Genomic DNA, 20,534 nt, shown 5'->3' on the forward strand with positions numbered 1-20,534 from the left:
ACATAAAACTTTAGGGATTTTTTGGGGAGCTGCTTAAACATTTTCTTAATTGTGAACACATCAGAAAATTAAACAGGCTTTAAAAAGTAAAAGCTAACATTTACTAGACTGCCAACTGGAACCATTAACTTGTATGGGGAATAAATGGGTTCATTAACCCCTGTCCCTCTCCCACCATGAACTCACACAGAGCAGGCCAGGTCTCTGCAGCTGGCAGTCAGTCCAGCAACTCAGTCACTTTCTGGGCACACATTTTTTACTTTTTAGTCCTTTCTCTGGAAGCTGCCCTACCCTTGCATGCTCTGTACCTTCCAAGGGGCACAAACATCTCCCTAAGCTGAACTAGTTGTCACCCCCCAACCTGGAGGACAGCAGATGCAGCAGAGCCATGAGGGTGGTTGTCTGTATCAAATACACTCTGACATTAAACACATCAGATTTGCTTCCTGTCAGGTGTGAGATCATCAGAAGACAGAAAAGTCTGACAGCAGTGAAGGTCAGTCAAACTGAGAATTAGAATCCTTTTTTCCTAATTTTTCCTGCTAGTCGGATTCAGCCAAAACCCCCACCCTTCCCACCCTTTCGCTTTATGTATCTCTCCCATAAGGATCCCACCTTTATGCTCTCCTCCCCCTAAGTCCATGGACTGTTGTTTTTGCTACTGCTGACATGAAACCATGACCCTGGATGTGGAGCTGCTCTCTCCTTGCTGAAGTCAACATGCAGGGCAGGCTTCAAGCAGCAAAGCTGTCAAGCCTTCATTTAACGTGATGGAGAGCCTTGCCAAGGAGAAACACTCCCTTATTTATCACCATGTTGCAAACACCCTGCACAGAGACCCAAAGTGGCTGCTTGACTGAAGGTAAGTCTTGCTGGTGTTTAACCTCCCCTCTTGGGCTGCAGAAGAGGGAAACTCTGATTAACAGCCACCATCTTTCTGTGTACTGGAGACTGAGCTCTGCCCTGAAAAGATGTCCGTGGAGCTGAGATACCAGAAGTTATCATGGCTTTGGTGTCCTTTGTAACAGCATTGAAAAAAAATGGTTATTGTGCTGTATTTTCTGCCTGCACTATTAACCTGCCCAGCCTGCTGGACCCATGATTACTTTGCCCACTGGGTCACCAGAGAGATAAGAGACTTGTCCTGAGGTGACAGGGCAGGACAGCAAGCCTAGAAGCTGCCACATCCTGCCTGGTAGATCAGGCTGCTTCTCCTGGGGGCAGGTTGGATCTGGAGCACTGCCCCAGGGGTGGATGTGAGTCTGGAGAGGAAGGGCTGAGTGAAGTGCTTGTTATCCTTCAACTCAGCACAGGTGTGGGAGGGAGGTGGGAGGTGACGGGGTGTTAGGGAATGTTTATAAAGCTCCAGGACAGGAAAGAGTAGGGTTGTAGCTGCATTGTCTGCTGGACCTCTCACTTGTGGGTGCTGGCCCACTGCTGCTCCCCACTTCAGGAGGAATGCAGTCAACTATGCACAGAACTGCAAGGTAGGATACAAAAGGGTTATGACTAAGAGTGTGACTAATGGTATTGGCTACTTAAGGCAGTACAAGCTTAACCAAGCCCTCTACTCATCACTTCTCTGCAAATAAATAAGTTGGAGTACTTTTAAAGCACCTCTGTGGGGAGGACTGGGCAGCTGGGCTGTCCCCTGAAGGATGCTTAGATGTGGTGGTAGTGGCTGGGCTGCTTTGGTGCCTGTTGGGTTAACTGGAGGTGGTAAGGGTTACATGAGGAGTTGAAGGAGAATTTAAATCCAGCTCTGAGCTGCTGTGTGGCTGGTGTGGTGTTGTATTTTCACCATTGGTAGGTGGGTTTACAGTGACTTCCTGCTCTGGAGTTTCTCTCCCCTTTTGCTACAAGAAATTATGTTCTCAAAGGTATTTAATCTCAGTGGGAAGGAGGTGTTGTGGCAGAGGGAGTGGTTGGAGACGTTTTGAAGGAAAGGTTTAAACCTGCAGTTTGTTTCATAAACTCAAAGCATCAGGGTGGCACGGGCTGTTCTCAGTGATTTTTTTCTACTGCTTTGCTTCAATCATCTGCACTGGTTGTTTTATTCCATGCCATTTGGGCTCCAACAGTGGTATGGCATGAGCCTTCTTAGTTTTTTTTTTTTTTTCGGCACTACTGGAAACAAAAAAGAAGACCTAATTTTATTTTACATCAAACCAGCCTTGAATTCCCATTGCCCAAAATGTCAACTGCAGCTCCCTTGGTAGCTACCAGAAAAGCTGCAGGTGACTTGTTTTGACCTGCTCTCTGCAGGTCCCTGAAGAAAGGCTGGTTCTCCTCAGACAGTGCTCTGGGTTTGGCCTGGAGGTAGCCTGCAGCTCACAGCCAAAGAGGTGAGAATAACCCAGTGGTGTTCTCTGCTAGAGCTTTTCTCAGAGGGCAGCTGTGATTTCAGGCCATGTAGGTAATAGTGCCAGCTTATAAGAGGGAATCTCTATCCTTCCTTTCACCAGCTGCACTGGCCAATTGCCCATTTGCTTCCCTGTAATGGTGTTTGTTCCTCAGCTGAGCTGTGAGACAACTGGTGCTGGAGGGGCAAGAGGAAGGTTTGGGATGTTAACAAGCATTGGCATGAGGATTGAAGGATATTTTGACATTAGTGTTGCTGCTTTGAATGATGTAGTGTCAGATCAGAGCCTTCAGCCACACCCATGCAAGGCCTCTGATTCATCCTGCTGTTTGAATGGATAGCAAAGAGACCTGGAGATGCTGATGCTGGGGAGTGGACACACATTTGACTGTGCTGTTTCACAGACTGGGAAGTCACTGGTCTTGGGTTAGCTTAACATTGTCAGGTCTTTGTCTCTTAAGTGCTATTTAGGTCTCCTGGGTTTAGAGAAGCCAGCAATTTAGTATGAGTTGGCAATAATTGTAGAGCACTGTAATGAGTCTCTAAAACTACAATGTAACTAGTCAGCTAATAGCCCCAGCAATCCCTTTCTGTGTAATGCTGTAAATACCTTGGAGAGATGAAATAGATAATCTTTGTTCTTTATTGAAGTTTTATGTTAAAAGCTTTGCTCTTTGGCTCAAAGCCTGATTTTTGTCATTTTGGGAAAAAAAATTCAAAACTGAAATGAAGTTTTTAAAGCTGTTTGTGCATCTTAAAAAGCACATTTTTCGTGTTAACTTGCAGCCCTGGAAGATAAGTCTATTGTTCTCTTTTGTTGAACAAAGGAGAGTGGCTGAGGAGAGCTTTAAGTGTCCTACCCACGGTTCCTCCAGGGACACCCTGAGCTGGTCGAGATTCCAGGCCTGCCTGTACCTCTGTCACGTGGATGCAGTTTGAGTCTCACTACTCTCTGTTGTAGTTTATTAAAACAAGAAATCACATCAGAAAAGTGCACTTGTGCCACACAAACTTTGACAGCTCTGTTATGACTCTACTTGCTACAAAACTCCTCCATGAAACTCCTCAAGCTGGCATTAACTAAGCTGGCACCAATCAGACCCAGCTGAAAAGTTGTTTCATTAGTGAAGTCAAGCTCAGAAATGAGAAGCTGGAGAAGAGCATCCAATCTTGAACAGATCTTGCCTCCCAGGGCTCTGGGTGGGATCTTTCCACTGAGGTTTCTGTGATGCTGAGTTGTTTTTCCAGGACATGCCACAGAGTGGCTTTCTCGATAGATGGCAATGAATTGACAGCTTAAAAGGGTTTTTTCTATGTCATTTTTTTTTCTTCAGTGCTTTCCGACTAATAGAGATGGAATTGGTGTCACTGATGTAGGTAGTGGATTCTTCAGGTAAATATGTCACTTTGAATTTACGTAGAGGAGCTGCCTGAGGCCTGTTCTGGGCTACCCACTGTGCCTGAGTGGAGGGAGTTTAGTGGGTGACACTGGAGGGAGTGATGTGCTTTACCTGGGAAATGGACAGTCAGAATGGTTGCTGGGGAGTTTGGGCATGCAAATATGACAAATGTCTTGTCTCAAGTTGATGCTTTATTAACTTTTCTCCCGAGCTTTCCTCGCTTTGGACCTTGATTTCCTGCTTTGAAAGGTGAAGCATAATCACTTCATGCAGGGTACTTGGAAAATAATCTAACATTCTCTGGAATCCTCTGCCAGGTTTAGCTTTACAGCCTTGTTAATTTTAAGAGTCCCTCTGGCTATTTGAACTTGGCCCTGACTGCTGTCACCAGCAATTGCCAAGAGGGTTTTATCTACATCTATAAGCTGTTCCTTGTCACTAGAGCATTAGCAGACACAGGTTTCTCAAGTCCTGCTTTGCATAAATGCTTTCTCAGAACTCTCGGAAGCATTTTTTTCACCTCTCAGTATCGTTATTTAGGCAAAGTGTTTTTACCTGGCCTTCTGTGGAGGTTGGAGACTGATCTCTGCCAGGTTTCATGTGGGCTGTGGGGGTAGGTAGGTGAAATAAAAGCTCTAGATCTTCCCAAAGGAAACTTGTGCTGCAGGATGGATAGTAAACAGAAGGAAATGTGTTCAAAACTCTGTATCTGAGAACTGCTTATAATGACTTTGGAATTTTGTTTTCCTTCTTCCCTCTTGCTTGATCTGAAGTCCTGCCCCAGCAAAAAGAGGGTTTCCCAGTCCCTTAACAACAGAGCTCACCAGTGCTGTGTCTTAAGTTGTCATAATGTGTACTCTGACACTACATGAGGTATTTTCTTGTGTACTTTTTTGTGAAATGTGTCTCAAACTGCATCAGGACTTCTGTGCTACACTTAGAGTGTTTCTATTTGTGTGCAGAGATTGAACAGCAACAACAAAACAAGCAGCAAAGCAGATGGCAGTACAGAGATATCCTTGGTTTATTCAGATGAGCCGAGGAAAATGAATATCCTGATGATGGGATGGTATGTGTCATTAAGCATATAGGTTAGTCACCACTCAATATTTTGTCTGCCTGACAGAGTATGTAAACCTTTAAACATAGACCACTATTTTTGCAGTTATTTGTGCTGAAAGTATCATGTTATAAATGGTTTAGTAGCATCCATTAAGACTGAAATTGATGGGAGATTCTATTGATGACTAGGATTTAAAAGAAGCTGCACTTAAATAGAGTAGCCTCAAAGCAAGCCCTGGTTCTTTCTTAGGCTTTTTCAACTCCTTGAGGAAAATCTTTCATTGTATACTGTATATTATGCCCAAACTAACCTGAGGTTAGAGTAATCACCTTTTGTAGTTTCAAAATAGAGTTGTAAGTTGATTTCTCTGCTACCTGTACATTTTTAAATGGTGAGATTTTTAAGTGAGAGCTTTCTATTAAAAAAAAAAAAAAGGAATAAAAGAAAGTTCTGAAGGTAGTAATATGGAAAAATAGTGTTCTAAAGTCAAGGACTTCTAGTAGAAATAGCCTGTGAATGAGTCTAACTGAGGATACATGGTGTTTGTCAGTTTAACACTGAGTAGGTGACTTCAAGTAATTCCAGAGTTCTTGAAAGTGATCTTGCATCAAAGATATGAATGCAAGCTCTCTGATAAGAATGGATTCTGCAGATGAAACGGAAAATAGAATGAAGTTTAAGAGCAGGATTTTTTTTTTTGGTAGGGCTTTTACTGTTTTGATCAGTTTACCTACACTTTGTGCTCTGTAAGCAATCTATAGAAACTCCACAAAATCTAACCATGGCAGGAGCTGGTCACCTACGTGGACTAGAGCCAGTATTAGGCTGTGGTTTCACTGATCAAAACATGCAAAGTGTTATCCCTTGCATGATTCTCTTACCACATCAATGTTTAGCTGGGAATCCCTTCTATGGGCTTGGGTTTTGTGTTTGTGCAGCACCACTGAGAACCAGATAAAGGAATCTGACCTTTTTAAGGTGAAAAGAATTATAGAATATCCTGAGTTGGAAGGGCCTCAAAAGGATCATCAAAATCCAACTCCTGGCCCTGCCCAGGACCACCCCAAGAATCCCACCATGTGCCTGAGAGTGTTGTCCAAATGTGTCTTGAACTCTGGCAGCCTTGGGGACATGGGCTTGGTGTCTTATTTTGTATTCATTCCTAATCTGTGTCACAGCATAACTCCTTCAGTAATATGGGCACAAGTGGAAAGGTTGGCATGCTGGGAGTGCATTGTAAGGGGTGATAATAAAGAAGCAAGACTGCATTAAATCAGTGTTTGCTAGAGTCTGAGGTTTTAATTTTTAATAGTGGAATCCATAAATTTAGCCTCTTAAAAGAAAAAAATCATAAGTTGCCTGTGAATTCTTGCTAGTTAACAGGCAAAATCTGCTCTGCTACAGGCAACCACAACGTAACATGATTAACATGGATGTAACTGAGGAAGAGGGGAAGACTTCCCTCTTGCCTCTGTGCGAGTTGCAAAATCCACAGTTAGAGTGACTTTGAGTCTGTGCCTCTGTGAGGTTCTTTCCCTCATCTGGAACATCAAAGTGTCTTCATTTTTTGTGGTGAAAATCCTATAACTGCCAAGCTTTACACTACGAAAAGAATAAGAAACCAGGAATCATTTCTCAATCACTAGGACTAATAACTGAAGAATAAAACACTGAGCAACCTGATCAGCTGATTCCTACAGGGAATAAAAAGCTGAAAAATTGAGCTTTTTTTTGAACTGAGTTTTTTAAATGTGTTTTCTCTACTGAGCAGTAGAACTTAAAACCGCAAACCACTTTGCTTGATTATTTCTGTTTAGACTTTCTCAGTTTGTCATAACACAAAGACTGTAATGGAATATAAATTGTAAAGGTCAAGTCAGACACCAGTTAGCTGTAGGTTAACACCGTTTCCAAATACAGCACCTGAACCCATAGGCGTCAGGGAGTTTGGTCAAGAGAAATTAGGTTACAAATATATGATGCTATATAGCAGCTGGAAATGTCTGTGTTCCCTCTCCCTGTCATGGAGAGTTGCTTTGAGTCTATGTTTTGGGCTGGAGAAAACACCCCCCCTTTGGGCATGGGAGGTGGTGGGGAGACACTGGTGGATTATCCTGGTTTGGTTCTCTCCTAAATGTCCCATGAGTGGTGCTTTTTCCTCTTTGAATTCAAGAGGAACCTGAAAAGTATCCTTTAGAGTTGGTTAGATTAAAAACACCACTTGTGTGGGGGAGTCTTGGGGCTCACAGGAAAAGCCCTGAAAATCTCTCTTGAGTAAGAGCTTTTAACTTTGTACTGAAATGTTAAACTGTCTCTCAAGTTTATCTGTACCAATATTTTCTTTATGAATACTGAGCATATGGGGGATGGATCTACTTAAAATATTTTTATAGTTGATTCATACTTTAATTTGTTAGTGAAATAAAATGATTGGACTTCCCTAAAGGTAATCTCATAGTAGGAGTGTCCCAGGTATATGCTGCCCAGGTAAATGTGGTAACAGGGTATACCTCCTTTTTCTGAGAGGTGAACATATCAGTGTGCAATGAGATGATGGGGGGCAGTAGCTTTGTGGCTGCCTTTAACTCTCCTTTGCCCCTTACGCATAGGTCCAGAAGTTAATTGCCACTGCAATTTAATTAAAGATATTGGATGCCTCTAGCCATGTATCTTAAGGAGGTACAAGCTATTACTGAGGACTTTAAGTTTTAATCTTGCATTGACATTTAAATTTGAAAACAGCATTGAAACTTCCAGTAAATTCATGGGTGCAGGTCTATATTTATAGACTGCACTTGCAGAGGAGCCCTAAGGCTGCCCTCAATTCCAAACTCAATTCTCCACAGTCAAAGAAAGTAGGTTTGTCCCTTGGCATAGCTGGAGGCCTCTACTCAAAGCAGCAGAACCCCAAGGATCCAAAACATTCAGTGCCTTTTTATCCTGCTGATAGTCTCCCTTCTAGATGCTCCAGCCTCAGTCTAAACAGATGAGCTAATCTGGGAGTATCGGGCTCTTTAGGAGGAATGTTGTCATCCCTTGAGTATCCTGTGTTTTGTTTGCTTTAACCTCAGGCTCTGTCCATACCAGCAATATTGCCATCATATTTCTGTCCCCTTCTGTCAGGAAAGGCTGGTCAACCAAGAAAAGGGTTTGCATGGCAGATGTTCAGCTAGGGAGACTTTCTGTTTAATCAGAGCCTCTGGGGAGTGTTTACACACAAGGGTCTTGTCCAGACGTGGAGCACACATGGCACTGACTGTCTGGTGATTTGGAAGGTGAACTGAGCTTTGCTGTGTCGGGTGGATGTGCCACCAAGTGCTGCCAAGTGCCTGTGCCATGAGCAGCCGCTGGAGGACTTTGTTTTGCTGCCATCCAGCTCATTAGCTTTCAGTAGCTCTCACATGTTTATTTATATAGGCTAAACCTGCAAAAACAAGGCAGTATGTCACAGTCAACTTACTTAGTGTGAACTCCTCTTTCAGCAAGAAAAGATGGCGCTGCTCTACTCATTCATCTCCCTCTCATTCACTGTGAAGTAACACAATTAGCAGTGAGAAAAGTCTGCCAATCCAGTGAGTAATCCTGGAGATCTCTGAACAGTTAAGCGTGTTAATTAAATTGGCATTGCAGCAGGAGTTTGAGTTAGCAGACTACCAGCAGCCTTTTGGAGGAGTGTTTCTTTCCCTACACAGTGCTCAAAGACTTCCCAAGTCTAGACTGATTTGGCCAGATTCTTTGTTGCCTTTCAACAGCTTTTCATTTCAGGGGACCTGTTCCTAATCTACATAACTCTAATCTGAAAAATATATGCATTAATTCAGTGTTTTATTCTGCTTACAAGCATTTGTGATGCTGTATGAGATTTACCCTCGAGTCTTCCACTTGTACAGTCTGTTCTTTCTAATGTATTGTATTTCCTCTTGCTTAGGTAACTGTGGGACTCAATAGGTACAACTCAAACTTGACAGACATTTTGACACTGATCTTACGAGACCCACCATCTGTATTTCTTACCTCTGCATTAATAACCACAGACATGACTCTATGTGATGCTGAAGAGTCTGTGATGCCATCACAACAGCTCTGTGTTCGAGTGTTGTTTACCTCCAGCTACATAAAGACAGACATCCTTTGGGATCTTGCTTTAAAAATATAGGTACTTGTGTTTTCAAGAACTTACATCACTTACTCCTTGCCTTAACAAACCAGAACATACTTTCTGGATTTAAGGCTGTGTTCTCTTTTATGGGTGATAAATGCATGTAACCATGCTCTGGCAGTATGAATCAAATAGCTCTGTGGAGGTCAAAAGTGCAGTGGCAAATAACAAATTTCAGTGCAGAAGGAGAGGAGGAGAAAAGCCATGAACTTAAAATTATTCTCTATGAGCCTTACATGGTAACATTTTCTGGGAATGTTGATACTCCAGTGAGTATTCATTGAAGTAATTAACTGGTAGTCCCTCGTGTGGCTGTTCACAAGAGGTCAGCACTAAAGAAGTGCAGCTGCTGAAGTGCAGCTGCTTCTAATATTCTTCTTGAAAAGTTCAGTCCTTGGGTTTGCCAGGTATTCAGCAGCCTGCCCCCTTCTCTGCCTCTGTACTGCCACTTTTGGAAGCAGATTGGGCATGTTCCCACTAATTACTGTTAGTGAGCGGCTGATAATTAGGAGTGGAAAAGAGGTAGGGCTGATCTCTGCATCCTAGGACATTATGGCAAACCCTTTGGAAGGAAATGTCTTTATTGCACATGAAGAAGTTACAATACCTTGTCTGTAGGTGTCTTGTCTGAGATGTCATTTGAAGTCTCAACATTAGATAGGGGAAGGGAGATGGGGACACACTGCCTGCAACTCCCACAGGGGTCTGTCCCCCCCCTTCAGCATCTGAGAGACCCCCTTCTCCTGTCCCATTTTGACTGCTTTGCTTTAAAGGCTGCTGGAACTAGTTCATGGGAGGAAATCATTGTGCCTCTTTCTCTAAAATGGATCTGTAGGAGGCTGGATGTGCTGAACTAGTACATTTCTAAGGACAAAAACTCCTAATGTTTTTGAAGATTTCCCCCCCCATTACCATGTTGCCAAGCAACATTTTTACAGTATCAGCAGCTGGGGAAACTGAATGTCTGAAAATGTATTAAAGGAGAAGAAAGAAGGCACCTCTGTTGACACTTGGGTATACCCTTTCACTGCTGAGAAGGCGTCGCTCTCACTCTACTAGTGGACTCCCAAATTACTGAACTAGATATTGGAGTTGCTCATCCTCATCTGTCTTTAAATGTATTAATACTTGAAAGAGATACTAGATGGAGATGAAAGCGTGTCTCTAATAGATTCTTAAATAATAGGGCTGGGACAGATCTCAGAGGTGCTCCAGTAATTTTTGCCACAGGAGCTCAGTTGCTGTTATCCCATCACTTCCAGTGGGATGGTGGGGTGACACCAGAGTCAAAGCTTCTACTTACAAATCTAAAGTGTTTCAGCCTGTACTCAAAAGGCCCTTTCAGACCCACAGCAGGTAACAACTATTTGTTCATGAGGTGGAAATCAAGGAAGCTGAATACGATGTAACACCTGACTCCTTCCCATGCCACTGGCAGCAGAACCTGCTCTGACTTGATTATGACAGCCTGAGGCATGTGCAGACTCCCCAGGCTGCTTTGGCATTTCTAGGGAAGTCTCAGTCTCGTATTGTTTTCCATGGATAGGACACTAGGGACCCCAGTGTACTGAATGCTGTTCAAACATACAGCAATAGAGACTTCTTGCTCTGCAGTGTTTAGTCAAACTTGTTCCCAGACTTTTCTTAAAAGTGCATATATTACCATAATATCCAGAGATCGACAAAGTTCAGTCCCATTGGGCCAGCAGTCTGCCATTACAGGAAAAGATGGTTTCTTCTCCAAGGATGTTTTGCAGTCAGTTCTCTGACTCAACTTTAACACTAAAATATTTTCTTATCAGGGTCCAAAATTACACTGAGACTCCATCTCAAGTGACCTTCTAACCACTAAAAATTAATGAGCATTGAAGAAAAGCTGAGCTTTGGTTCTTCTTGTTTTGTTTTACAGTCTGAGTGATCTATATTTGCTCTGTACAGGGTGAAGGGAATTCTCTCCCTCTTTGAGCAGACAAATTGAAAGTAATAAACTTTGAGAAGACACTTGGATCACAATAGATGAGTCTTTATAGTCTTCTGATTAATAAGATGCAGTAGATGGACAATCCTTACAGATAGAAAGCAAGAAGAAAACATTCTCTGAAAGAAACGTCTTTAAGGGTAGAAAAAATTGCTTTTAAAAGACATTACTGTAAAGGCTTGTATGTTATAGCTGAAGGTATCTAAATCCTAGAGCCACAGAAAAAACCCACTTAGGATGCTGCACAGAGGCACTGGTGAAATTTAGTTGAACGGTATTATATATGCACTAAATATTTCCAGGACTTGGTCACTTCCCAGCCACTAAAACACAGGTAACTTTTCAGCTGATAATCAAAAAAATAACTACTATCTCTAGGAGCAGCATTATGTACAGTATGCAGTAGAAACAACTACTTTTAAAAGAGTTGCTTGAAGATATTTCAAAAATAAAGAAAATATTTCCTTAACACTCTGGTATCAGAAGCTGAGGCTGCTGTAGGTGCAGCTAATAGGGCCCATTGCTATTTGACTAGACAGGAATGTTAAGTTTCCTGTAAAGCACATTAACTGTTTGTATTAGCAAGTGGTGTTAGATCTGTGCAACCAAGCTCTGGAATAGATTTTTTTCTTTTGGTAACTTCTGGCAAGCTTGCAAGGAGAGCTTCTGAGTTATTACTTTCTCCTCTGGCAATGTTGCCTCTTCTAGCTCCATATTTCTTCTGCTCTTTTGCTGTGTTTCAACTACATCAGAAAATGAAAAACTTCATCACAATGGCTAAGGGTAACCTAGCAGAGTACTTGGCACCTTGGGGAAGGAGAAAAGAGAAACTATTTGTTTCCCATTTTGTTTTTGCAAAGACTTTAGAACCAACAGTCTGACCTTCTCCACAACACTGAACGGAGTCTTTGTTCCTTTCTTCTCATCTTTCTTTGAACTATTAAAATATCCCTATTGCTGTGTTTAAAAAAGACCATGGAGAGTGGGGGTGGGGAGACAATAGCTGCCACAGAGCAGATTCTGTCCCCTTTTTAACTGCAAAATACTGATGAGTTGCCAGTGACAGTTGCTAAAGCAGCCTGAGCCTTTGCCTTGTCTGACCATAATTTTGGGAAAATATCCTGAAACTTTGGTAACTTTGGGTGGGATCATGACAGGAGTGATAGACTCCTGTTTCTAAAGATTGCATGCACTGGTGACACATTCTTTAGAGAAACTTTCTCCATTCACCCTCAAGTTCTGCAGCTCTCAAATGCTATTTCTCCTCGGGATCAGTGCTGGCTACCTTGGGTGTCCCTATCCCAGCTGACCAGGGGAGGAGGAGGAGGAGGGTGTCCCATCAAATAGTAAATAGAACTTGTGTCTGAATTCACAAGATTTGAACCCAGCCCTGGACAAACTTTTATGAAAACCTGTTGTATCATTAAATGTTGCAGATCTTTAAAGCTGGCATTGCTGATTTAGAGTTCAGGTATGTGTTATTAATTATGAATATAATATAGTCACACTTTGATACTTTCTGGTGGGGGGAACATTGCCATTTGCTTCTTATTGCAAATTATTATTATTAATTAAATATTTGCTGAATTTTTCAAATTAATCTTCAACAAATGTATCCAGCAAGGTAACAGGACTTTATCCAAAGCCCATTAAAATCCGTGGAAGAATTCCTGCTGGATTTGGCAGGTGCTGAATAATGCTGTGAAAAAGAATTTGTGAAAAAGGTTCCCCTCTCAGAGATCTGACCTTCTGCAATAATTACTTCATGGAATAGAATTCAGTATAGGGTATAAGTTTTTGTTAGACCTGCACTAAAAACTTCATTCATTACTCGCTCTATTTGCAATGTGTGATCCACAGTGACTACATCTCTAAACTTGGAAAGCAAAAAAAAAAAAGTAATCTATATTCAGAAATATGGCTGTAGGCACTGCAGAAACAGGTTTGCAATATCTCATGGCATAACAGCGATGTTACAGCTTTTGGACCCGTGCAGCCTGGTGAAAACTGGGCCAAGGTCTCATGCATTCCTTGGTGAATCACCAGCTTTAGGATATGAAGTTTCAATCTACATTTGACCTAGACTAGACAAACGAAAATACTTTCCACTTATCCAGCTGGGCTGAAGTTGAAAGTCAAAATGTCAGTGCAAGAGCATGGGAAATGTGAAGAAGGCATGGATGCAAGGCAGACACCAGTGTGAGGCCATGGCTGTGAGCAAAGGTGTAGAACTCCTTGAGCAGGGTGGTTTCCCCAGGTCTTGGCTAAGTTTAATGCAGCAGGCTTTTTGTGGTGTAGAAAGATCTAGGCTATTAGAGGCAAGTGCAGTATATTGACTGAGTAAAATCATCCCAGAGCTCTTAGGGTGGAGGCAGCTATACCCCAGTGTGTGCCAAACTGTTTATGCTTGGAGCACTTTCCTGCTACATGGATGATGGTGTCACAGTGCATCAATAAGCACTTCTGTAGCTGCTCAGGAAACAAGCACGTGGTGAGAGGCAAAGTTATGCTATAGATTGGAAACTAGGATCAATACTAGGATCAGTGGGGGATTTCGGTGATGAGATTTTTAAACTGTTTAGCAAGAATCTGGAAAGGGGATGAGAGATGAAGTGACAATATCTGCAGAGTGTATAAAGAAATCCTGCAAACTAAATCAGCTTTCCATCAGGGTTGAAAATGCTATCCCAGAGTAGCTGAGCCTACTGCTAAATGAACCAGCCATCTCCAGGCTGGAATGTGTTCACAGCTGCTTTTGTGTTGAGATGCTGTGGGACCAGGCAGCAAATAGAAGTAACTGAAAGCAATAACAGGACTTTGTAGGACTTTGTAGGAAGAATAAGGGTGACGAGAGAGGGAGAGGCAGGAGGATGAAGGAAATTGTCCTGGATTAAGCTAAATTCACTTGGGCTCTTGGTCTTTGTCATAACATCACAAAATGCATCTTGAGGGTCTCCATATGAGAGAACCATTTTCTATAAATTCATTTGTTGTGGCTTTTTCTTTCTCTACTGGCTGTTCCATATGGCTGTGATTAATAATGGTCACAAATAATAATACTGATTATCACAGGAATGGACTAAGGACCTTTATTAAAAGCAAATCAGCTTTTAACTGAGACTTGCTAAGATGGAGCAATACATTTTATGTAGATGTGAACTGCACCAAATGATTCCACAGACATTTGCTGAGAATTAATTTTGTAACAGATGCAAAGGCCAAAACTGTGGATGTAAACTGGAGACGAGTTGGCTCAGAGCATCTGGTACAGTTTTGCTGCACGCTCTGGGCTGAATCACACCTTTGCCTAACCTGCTCCTGTCTCCCCACCAGCAGCTGTCTGCAGGCATATTTGTACAACTGCAGCCTTGTGCCAGTGCACGTCATGGAGTTTTGACATCTGCCTGAAATTCTAGAGCTGGCTGGTTGGGGTGTTAGGAAATGAGTTAATTTCATGCTTGTGGTCAAGGATGAAATAATCAAATTTCTGTTAAAGCTTTAAAACCAGGGTGTGACGGACCAGTCTCCTGCAGATCCTGCTTTTTTTTCCCCTGTGCCTATATCTGGAACATGGTCAATATGTTGTGGTGACCTGTGTCTCACTACAGATGGCTGGTTGTTTCTTGCTGCTGGAAACAACACCAGTGCTCCCGTTGTGACCAGCACAGATGGATACAGAGCCATATGGGGAGCTCCCTGCTCAACCATCCTCACTGGTGCCTGCTGCTGAAGCATCCCCACTTCCTACCAGCTCAGCAAGTGGGACTGTAATGAATTTCAGAAAATGCAAACATACTTAACATGGGCTCATTCCCACTCCCTTACTTGCTGTGTAGCTCCAGTGACTGCAGTCTGTGTACTGTCAATAACAAATAAAAATGAGCAAAGACTTGTACCAATAGCAAAAACTTCACTATATGATCAACATGTGAAAAGCCTGACTCCTCTAGACAAGGCTTTCATTTTGCAAGTAATAATGTAGTGAGACTGTACTATTTTCCAGACACATTAGGAAGTCCTCTGCAGGTCAGAGCTATCAGATTTTCCCAGTATCTTTAAAGCAATTTTTACGTTGCTTTTCGGAAATGTGTTATTAACTTCCTTTTAGAGATGAACTGAGGCAAACAGAGTGAATACTAGATAACTCCTCCAGTCCAGAGGTCTAACATCTCTTTCCTCCATCCCTACAGAGCTGTTCCAGTATGAAATTAGTCCTCTATGTAGGAGTTATTTTGAGCTGCAAGCATCCTCATATAAATCATTGCCTTCTTTTCTGGCGTGACAGAGAGCAGATAATTTTACACTTAGAAAGATTTCCATTTGAGATTGAGTTCTGGTTAAAATTTAGACTTGACAGTGATGGGAATAAGAATCCTATCCAATACTAATTGTTAGCAATACTCTTGGGCCCCTACTCCATTGCTGGAGGTCCTGAGCACATGCTTGACTGCCCCTGTCCTTGTGCCATGTGCAGTGAGCCCCAAACTGATGGTGCTGTTTCTTTGCTTACAATGTTGTGTAGTCTGCTTTGTGGTCTAGTTTTGGTTCCTTAGACTTTCTGCTAAATCCAGCAAGTCATCTCAAGAGGAGCTGGATTTATGTGTTGCTATACAGGAGATCCAGGCCATGAAATTAGGCTGAGATTTTTTTTACAGTCACAATATCAGGAGAGAATTCACCTGCTGCAGAACTGCTTCTAAATTAAAGCCTTCCTTAAGAAAAAGCAGTTTTCTTCCTTAATTGTGAACTTTAAAGAAATGTTAAAGTAAATATGTAATGTGAATAAAGTACAGAGATTAACATAGCATCATTTGTTCATGTCTTTTGAGAAAATCAGAAGAAATAGCTCCAAGAGATATTGCTTTATTTTCAATACAAAGCAAGGTTGATGGATGAATCTAAACATTACAACTATTCCTTGATGGATCACAAATGTGCTGTTCACTGCACATCTTGCAGACCTTTGCTGCTGTGGGTATCAGGAGTCTTGTTCTTTTCTATTGTCAAATAGAACTTCTCCCAGACAGCAACTGAGAAAAAATATGTACTGTTGTGTGGCATTGTTCTTGCAGAGAGCCATTATATAAGAAAAGAATTTATCTTTAGACCAGTGATTATAGCCCTATGAGATGTACAGGGTTTTGGCTCAACAAGTACTTCATTTGGTCTGCTACAGATAAAAATAAATTGAGATGAGGAGAATGGTTGTAGGTATGACCTAATTATACTAATCAATTAGAAACATGGAGTGGGAAGGGTAGTCAGTGCTTCTGGAGTATCATTAAGAGAGGCCTTGTATGTTTGACAGCCAGTCTATTTTTTTCCCACCAATATCACTTGGTTTATTAAAAGGTATAACTTCTCCCTAGCAGTTTTACCTCTCTTATCCTTAGGCTATAATGGTGGCATACACTTTCAACATTTATATTACTAAAAAGTATTCAGTATGCAGAGAACAGAAAATAAGATATCACTGAACAAATTGAATCAACTATCAGAAATAAGGCTGGGCTACTGATGGGTTTTTAAGTATGTTCCATTTATTAAATCTCCCTACTTTAAATTTGCATGAGAGACTACTACAGGTTTTTCCATCTGCTGTAACTGTGTCACCAAATCCAGAGCTGGGAGCAATTCAGTGAATTCTGGTGTTTTGCTTCTAGTAATGGCATTTACCTGACACATTCACTCTTGGCCCATTTCTGTTTAGTGGAGTTGAAGTGTTATTGCTTGCAGCTGTTTCAAATGCAAGACAAAATGTTATCTGTCTCAATGAATAAAAGAATTTTCTGCTCCACACTGCAAAACTGACACTTATATTAGCTGTATTTAATATATGTTGATGAGATGAAAATGTGTCTTTATTCATAAAGTTTCCTGCTTAGGCAATGAAATGCTCTCTAAGTGACAACATCACTAAGTGCAGAAGGCAAGGGATTGGTTTTACTTGGTATGCATTGGGTTTAGCAGGAAGAATGCACTGATTTAAGCTGTTTTCATAAGGAAGCAGCTGCATAACTTCACTTGTTTTAGTTCATGTATTCCAGTGGTAGTGGCAATTCCTACAGAGGCACATACTGGTTTTATTATCTGGTTATCTAGCAGTATTTTCTGTATCTAAAGGCAAAAAAGCCCTCCTTCTTACTTGAAGACTTTTCCCATATTCCTGAATTCATATTAAATAAAGCAATTTTCTGGCATGTAGTAAAAATCATGGGGCTTCCTACATCCAGGTGCAGATCATATTCGGAGCAAATCTGCTAGGGAGAGCATTTAAATACCAAATGCAATGACAGTTCATTGTAATCGAGGCTGCCTGAGTCACATGGGGAGAGGTGCTGAGGTCTGAGCTATGCACAAGTGTGACTGTCTGAGGAGGAGCAAAACGGTATAATTTCATTCTTTGTCTGATATTTCCCTTATGTTACAAGTAATGGAATGCAAAAGGGAGGTCATGCAACCGAACTGGCTGGTGGTAAATGTAAAGAGATTAAGCATGGTGATCATGTCAGGAATGCAATGCCAGACCAACAAAGACTTTTGCAATACACTCTAATTTCCTACCTGTTATTACCCTCCTACACCTGGAGCAGTCACTGCAGCTGAAGACATACATCTGTTGTACCTGAACAACAGAACTGTGAAAACAGGCTTTACATGGAGATTTCACACTTCCACTTTGACCAGTGCAAGTATATTCAGACAAGCTTACCTTTTAAAAGCAAACAAACAAAAGGAAAATCCCTAAAGATTTTGAGTAAGAGTTGAAAAAATAAACTGCCAAAGTTACAGGCATTATGTGGATCAGCCTGGGTAAAAATTTCAATAAGAATTAAGTGCTTATGGTGCTTTTCAAATGTGTAAAGGCTTAGTCAGCACCATGGTAAAAAGTAGGCTCTGATTTTTCCACTCCGTCTGAAAAATAACTTTATTAAACAGCATGGAAAAAACATTTTTTTTGCAAACATAAGTGACCCTGTTTTGATTTTTTTTAAAATGTTTTTCAATAATATATTTGTGCCAGGTGAGCGTGGATCTGCTTCTTTAGCACCTTTCCTTGAGTAATTGATTGCCCCTGCCCCCCATCCAGGCTATGATAATGCAGACTCAGTTTGTTACTATTTCTTTCACACAAAGCAAGTTGGACCTCTCTGCCTGTCTCAGTATAGTTAGACGAGGCATAAGTCATTTAGGGCCTCTGCAGGCTTGGGGAGGCAGATTAAAATTAGATGTTTGAAACTGTTACCACACCCTTATCCGTCTGCCTCACTTTCCCTCCAGATGCCACTGCCCTGGTGATGTACGAGCATCTCGTGAATCAACTCCTGAACTGCTGCAGTTCTCAGGCTGGTGCATTAAAATAAAGCAGAAGAGCCAGTTTTACCCTCACATATCACTATCTGGCAATGTTAATTCTGACTGCAGGTTTGCAACCCAGTATTTTACAAGATTTCCAAATTTGAATACAAATCAAAATTTTTAGGATTATTTAAAAAGCCACAGACAAACCACACAAATTTCTTGTTCAGATTCATGGCACATCACTATCTGCTCTCTTTGTAAAAGAAATGCATAAATACCTGTTATTCTGTGAGCTTCCTTTCCCTGCTGTTCCAGACAGACTGAGTACTGATGCTGTGTTTATTCAGGATAACAAAATATGTTCTCTAGTGAATAATAAATTGACTTTTTTCCTTGTTCTTTTAGATCACTATGATTTTTTTTTTTGAAAGGGGAACAGCTTTTTCTTCACTGCTCCTGCTGCAGCAATTTGCTGTCACTTTATGGGACTGAAGGGTAGTGAAAATGTCTTCTTAACAGACAGTACAATAATTAACACCACCAAAAGAAAATTAACTAGATCAGCAAGATGGTGCAAAGTGAGCTGATGGGGGGGAATTTTTTGAAGCATCCTAAAGAGCTGTAGTGCATCCATCCTCCTGTCAGAAGTGATACAGGAGCAGCCTTTAACAAGTGTTGTCAGTCAGCTGTTACCCTTCAAAAAAAGTCAACAAAGAGCTTATCAAAGCACTTAAACTTTAGGTGGCTCCCCAGATGCTTTCTTTGCAGGATTTTTTGTTGGGAGGATGAGCTGTGAATAGAGATGTCTACAGTGTCCACCTCTAGGAACAGGAGCGTTACCTTTTAAATATCTCAACCCTAAAAAGCAAAAATTCCCCAAACCCACTCAGATCTTGAGGCTCCAGCTGACCCTTGTGCAACCCTGGTGTGGACAGTCTGCTGCCAATATGTGACTGTCAGTCAGATCTGCCATCCCATCTAGTTATTAACATGCCTCCATAGCCTGGGCCAGCTGCTTCACAGGGAGTGACAAGAAACTTGCTTTTTAATATTGTCTTCACTTACTAAACCTTCTCAAACTTCCAACAGATGGATCAGCCAGAGGAAGCTAAACTGTTTTTAAAGCTCCTATTTTTGTTTAATAACTGGAATTCCCTGGAATGAAGAGAATACTATGAGATTGCTCTTATTTGTTAATAAGACTTCTTTTAGCTTCAAACTCTCCCAAGTTCACCCCAGAGATGCACAAACCTGCCTGCCAACTTCCTTTGTAGCAAAAGTGCTGCCTATACCAGCTGTTCAGAGCTCCAGAGACAGCAAAATTGCTTTAAACACACATTAATAATACTTAATCTTTCAACTTCTGAGCTCTAAAGTTCAACAAAGCTATGTCTTTTTAATACCCCTCCCCAATTTTAGGACTAAAAAAATGCAGTTTTGTTTTTATGAGCAGATGCTGAGACTGCATTTCAGATTCTGCATGAAATTTGAAGCAAAAACTCGGCTATCATGAAGTTGGTCATGGGATTTAGGTTTTGTATTAACAGAAGGTCAAATTGTAAGAGGGCAAGGGAGATTTGTGTCCTGGGTTTGGTAAATTAGAACCTGTAATAAGTACTATGTGGGGAAATGGGCTTAAGACTCAGACATTTGGAACACTTGTACCTGACATTAAGGATTACACGGACCAAAATAGGGCAAGTGTCAGCTCTGAACTCTCAGCCTAGTCCAACTGATATCTGCGTCTTTAGGCTTCTCTTTGTTCAAATAGAACTCAAATGGACAGTTGCTGAAATGATTCCAGAACACTAATCCTGCCAAGGCTTTTGCTGATCTACAGATGAACACTCTGTGTGTTTTTCTTTTTTTTTTTTTTTTAAATACTATTGATTGCAATCCTGCTTCTCCTGGGAGAATTGCAAGTTAAAAAGAAACTATTGCAGAAAGATGTAAGGACATAGGTGAGGAAAGCACCACCTGAAAGATAATGCAGGACAAGCTCTCTTGCTTCCAGCAACATCCTGCCATGAAATGATGGCTTCAGAAACACACCCTACAATCCCTGGAAGAAAATCTGTCTGCTTCTCAATCAAGTTATGTTGTTTGAGGTTGCTAGTGTGCCCTCAAGGAGGATGGTGATGGCCCTCAAGGAGCTTTGCATCCTTTGGAACAGATCCTGGAAAGTGCTCCAGTGAAGGATAGCTTTTGCTCGTGTTCCCCAGCATCATATTTTTCCCAGCAGGACCCAGCATGTGCAGTTATTTATAGAA

Source organism: Lepidothrix coronata, unplaced genomic scaffold (genome assembly GCF_001604755.1).
Source record: "Lepidothrix coronata isolate B3197 unplaced genomic scaffold, Lepidothrix_coronata-1.0 Scaffold240, whole genome shotgun sequence".
NCBI classification, from domain to species: Eukaryota; Metazoa; Chordata; class Aves; order Passeriformes; family Pipridae; genus Lepidothrix; species Lepidothrix coronata.